This window comes from Oryza sativa, chromosome 3 (assembly GCF_034140825.1).
Source record: "Oryza sativa Japonica Group chromosome 3, ASM3414082v1".
NCBI classification, from domain to species: domain Eukaryota; kingdom Viridiplantae; phylum Streptophyta; class Magnoliopsida; order Poales; family Poaceae; genus Oryza; species Oryza sativa.
This window is the reverse complement of record NC_089037.1, coordinates 19573035-19578308: the sequence shown is the minus strand read 5'-3', so window position 1 is coordinate 19578308 and position 5274 is coordinate 19573035. Positions and strand designations below refer to the sequence as shown.

At 46.1% G+C, this 5274-nt stretch overlaps 1 long non-coding RNA gene across 1 annotated transcript; it reads right to left on the bottom strand.

Moving 5' to 3' along the window:
• Nucleotides 1-1211: 1211 nt before the first annotated feature.
• LOC112938220 (uncharacterized) lies at nt 1212-4895 on the bottom strand. Its single transcript, XR_010739835.1, has 3 exons — nt 4584-4895; nt 2795-2890; nt 1212-1480 (listed from the first exon to the last, which is right to left on the bottom strand). It is a non-coding gene; the product is annotated as an uncharacterized lncRNA (long non-coding RNA).
• Between the last annotated feature and the right edge of the window lie 379 nt (nt 4896-5274).

The window sequence follows — 5274 nt, the reverse complement described above, 5'->3', positions numbered from 1 at the left end:
GAGTCTGATACAAGTAGCCTAACAAATATTTGCCAAGGGGAAAATGTTTCTTTTCCACCAGGTTTTCAGCTATCCTTTGCCAGTTTGCAGTTGGACAACATCTTGGGCCACAGAACAAGAACTTTTCTAGCCACATCATGATAAAAGCTGTTTCTTCCCTTGGAGTAACCGACCCAGTTCCCATATACTTAGCAATATAACCACCCCAACCGCCTATGCTTCTAGTTTTAAACTCGTGAGTGAGTTGGGTGTTAAGGCTGGATAGGTTAGTCGATGAGGTGATATCTAAGCCAGTAATCATGGTGATATCTAGTAAAATTGGGGTCATCGGTCCTTGTGAGAACAGGAAGGCATTCATGGCTGTGCACCAGAAATAGGTAGCTGTTGCCATCATGGGTTCATTCCTTGCCATGTTTGCTGCAGTTAATGCCAGAGCTTGGGATATGCCGATCTCATCCCAGTGATCCGATTTGCTGACCGACATCCTCTTGTACCAAGCAGGCCTGGTGGTTTTGGCTGATGGCCAGGATTTGAAGGTACCCTTCCAAGTACTGAGATTTGGGTTGGTGAATCTGAAGGGGATTCGGTTGGTTTCACCATTTATGAACTCAGTGGGATCTAGGTTGCCGATTGGGCCAAGGAAGAGCTGGAGGTTATCGGCAATGCTTGGGACAGCAATCAGATGAGCGAGATGCTGCGGAAGAGGAGAAATCGAGGATTGATAAAGGAAGAAGAACCAGTCGGATGCAGAAAAAAGGGAGTTTTAGCCGATGGGAACTTACCTCGACGTATTCCACGGTTGATGCGCTCGGAGGTCTGGCGGAAGACGACATTGTCGCTAGCGGAAGTTGATACCTGCGAGGATCGTCTCTAGATCGTCGGAAAGCTCGAAATCGTCGCTAGAGGGCTCGAGGAGAAGGATTGGGGAAAGTTTGTTGTTAGAGCGGTTAAAATGGAAGCTGACGCCGTGAAAAGTGCAAAGCGGTGGTTACTATTTAAAAGAGAACGCGGTAACGGCCAAAACAGAGTCGGTAAAGGAAACCCTAGATCGGCTCGGAAAAGGAAATTGAGCAAATCCGCCACATTACAAATATAGTGGACTTGGGGGGCTTGTGTTGACGACTAAATTTTGTAAATTGTGAACCAGGTTCGACATTTGGATCGAGGCGGATTCAATAAAGAGATCGATTCAAAGAACTGTCGACCTCCGATTATGTAAATCAGAAATCTTCCGTGTTTATCAGTACCAATCCCTGGATCAGTAGTTGGTTCACACATACATAGCCGAATCACAACATATCACGAATGAATTCAGACTAAGAGAGTTAAATGCTTACATTAGGGCTAGGCAGGCCAACAACTATCAGAGAACAACAACAGAAGACAAAATAATATAAGGGCCCGGTTGACATGCCACAAGCAGTCGACTGGGAACGAGACCTAGAATGGAACCGCAATCCAAGGGCTTCTCTTCAACACTCTGCTACAAGATATATATAGAGCAACAATGAGTACAAAAGTACTCAGCAAGCCACCACACAAAATGCAGTAATGTACAGGATAATACAAGGAGTGGCTATGGTTACTTTGCGTAAAGCTGAGTTTTCAAATATCATTTCACAAACCTAAGACCTAGCATAAACTGATCAAGTTTTAATTCCGTTGTTCATTAAACAGCGACAGTTCTGTCCACCATCCATTGTGTTCCCAAGGATAGCTTCCCGCCACTGGTCGTCATGGTTTTCTGGGGTCTACCCCTTCTCGCCTCTCGAGAAGTTGTTCCACCAGAACAAAATCATCGTGCAGCATCCCACCCAATCAGTTTAAGAAATTAGAGTCTAGCCAAGTGTAATACATGTCCCGGTGCTCAATAACCGCGAGCTCGGCTATTCGAATAGATTTGGTTTACTCACACTGCAGTGGATGTGCACTTTACCCGTACTCCGCGACTTGCCCAATACATGAGCCTACGTCTCAATGAATGAGACTTGCCACGGCAAAGCCTTTCAATAACCTCACATTGGCAGTACCTGCTCCATGAACTTTAGTCCTCATGCACTCTAGGCGTCCAAGGTTTTTAGCAGTGAGAGGAGTTCTGGCGCTCCCGAGGGGGAAAGACTCACACATTCATTAAGTTATAGTTAAGTTTAGGTTTACACATGGTAGTCCTACCGATGGCGACACCACTGTAGGCACCCGCCCCACGCGGTCCTACCAATGGCTGCCCTACCGTAGGCCCTGCCTCACACACAACAAGAAAACCACTACGGCCTGGGTATCCGCTCGGCTATTTACTCCGCTAGGTCTATACCCACACGAGAAGTATGGTTGTACGGGGGTTGTTTCATGCTTAACTTCATGGCTCGGTCCTTAACTGACTAGGGACGGCACTAGCCTTTACCGGACACCACCCAAGTCCTCCAGCCGCCCCAGTCGAAAACATTTGTTTAGTTTTAACTTTCTTTCACAAATCATCTCATCAATGTCATGGCAATGTGGCGCTCATGTCTCCACATGCTGTATCTCAACTACCTTCCCCAAGGTAGTTGCCCAAGCATAAAGCATTTGATAAATATGAGAATGCATGAATCTAAATTAGCATTACTAAGCATGTGCCATAAGTGACTAGGGACTCATACGTAATTATGGGTACAAGGGAATAATGAGATAACCATTAATCAAAGGCATGGCATAATAACAAGTAGAATATTCATCACTGCATGCAATTTTATTTGTAAACAAAGCAATTTCATAATTGGGATCAACATGCTCAAGGGATGGGGTGATGACTTGCCTGCTCAGGATAGTTCTTATTCTTGATATAATCTTGATCAACCTTCACCTCCTGGAAGCTGCATACGTTGCCTCGCGACTAACCGATATACAATTTCTATAATACGCGAGGAAACCAATATTCAACAACAAGCAAATATGCACAAGCAAAATATAATTGTTGGGGATATACCTAGGGCTATTCATACCACTCATGTTTGCTAATGGATTGTAAGGTGCTACGAAGTCTAAACTAAGGGCTGCCCACATACAGAACTCAATACTCAGGACTACGGGTCTACGGCTCAAATATCTATCAACTATGGCTATGGGGAGTTCATGGCTAAACTAGCTTTGATCGTAGATTAAATGGTGACACCCTGTAGGAGGTTTACCAAGGCTCAGTGGATAATTTAATCATAGCAGTAGTTCTAACGGAATGGATTGCCTAGGCATGGCTCTACAAATATTACTATATAAGGGTTCCAATGAATTACCATACTCTGTAGGTTTGATTAGTGTGGTCCATAATATTATAGTTAAAGTTTATCTCAATGCATAATTTTACAATAAATAATCCTAAGTCACGGTCCAACTACAACTAGCTCTGTTATTATTTCTCATAAACAAGTTAAAGATTCATCTATGAGTATTCATATTTTAGTTACAAAATATGAGGCTAAACTTTATGTAAATAATTTATAAATCATGGATTCATCTACATATATGGTCAGTGATTAATAAATAGCAATGGTACTTTCTATGCTTCAATTAATTTGAAACAATATTTATAATTAATTTATGTGGTTGTTACAGTGACAAAACATGTTAAATATAATTATTTGACATCTACTCTACTGTAAAATATCAATTGTATTTATTAACACATTTTTAAGTTGACCATAACCTAATCATATGATATTAATTATCTAATAATTATAAATATATTTTATTAATTAGTGAGTTATATACCATTGGAAAGATTATGAATTTAGATTCAAGTTTCACTCAAATCGGAGCTAAAATGAATAAGTTATGTAGTTTAAAGATTCAAATTTGAATTAATCCGAGAAATTGTAAAAAGTTACTGTGCGCATACTGTTTATTTTTAATCCAACATTATCCATAACCACCGTGACTGACATGTGGGACCAGCCCTGGTTGACTAGGGTCAAACTGGCTTGTTTAATAACCAGTGGGTCCCGCTTGTCATGGACACAAAGTCTATAATTAAGTTCTCTTAGATTTTAATAACAGGGACCCCACATGCCATTGAGTGGGCTAATCATCATTAGGTGGAGGATTACTGTGCGCTAATTACATGTGGGTCCCGCACGGTTTCTCTCTCTCTCTCCTTCCTTTCTTTTTCCCGTCGTCTTCTACCTCTCGCTGCGGCCGAACAGAGGAATGGCACGCAGCGGTCCGACGGCTCGAGCCGGGACGGCTCGGCGCGCGGTGGAGAAAGGTAGCGGCGCATCACTGGAAACCCATCGGCGGCGGCGGCGAGGCACGGCGGCCACCCGACGCGCGGCGCGACGGCGCGTGGCGGCACCGAGATCGCGAGAACGGCGGCAGCGCAATGGGTGTCGATTCAAGCACAGAAGACTTCGATTTAACCATCTAGGGTTCACATGGAGTATAGAAAAGCAAAAATCTAGCCGATTCTACATTGGAACGAGGTCCCGCCACGGCGAGCTCAACCATGGCGCCGTGGTGGCCGGGGTAGGCATGGCTACGGCGGCGCGCACCCCAAATCGACGGGGCCGCAAGTTACTAAGTTTCTGGGAGTTGCTCTAGGCGCGAGGGCTTACCACGGGAAGGCGAGACGGCGGATTTCGGCGGGCGCGGCGCGGTGCGGACGAAACAGGGGCGGCTAGCTGTCGACGACAGTCGCAGGTGTTCGACGCCTGGTCTCCCTCGTTCAGCGGCTCCCGGCTCCCTCCAACAGCAGCTACAGCAACGCGAGCAACTCCTCTCCACACCCCGCCACCCACACCGGCTGAGAAGCCCTGTGGCGGCGGCGCAGCCCTCGCTCACCAGGTGTTCGACACCCGGCGGGCGGCGCGATCTTGTTCCTCTTCGGTGGAGCAAAAATTTTAGGGAGAGGAAGAGCAAATGGGAGGTTGGGTTTGGATGAGAACGAGCCAGACATAAGCTTATAAAAGCGAGAGGGAGAGGGATTCCTTAATGGATAAGAATAACCGATGACACGGCATTGTTTCGATCGCTCCCAGGTTTGGTTCCATGCACTGGCGCGGCATGATTGCCTAGATGATAGGGTTCCAGGAGAGGGTTCATTAGCTGGGGAGGGAACACCCTAATATCCAGCGGTCTCGGTTATGTGCGACGGCATGGCGACACGATGGTGACTCGATTGGCGGTGATGTGCAGTGGTAGCGGCCTTGATAGGGGAGGCGCAGGGCTATGCCCTAGGGTGACGCGCGGTCGTCGTGGCGACCGTTATCCCTCAATCCCGAAGGCGACGCGCGAGGGGACGGGATG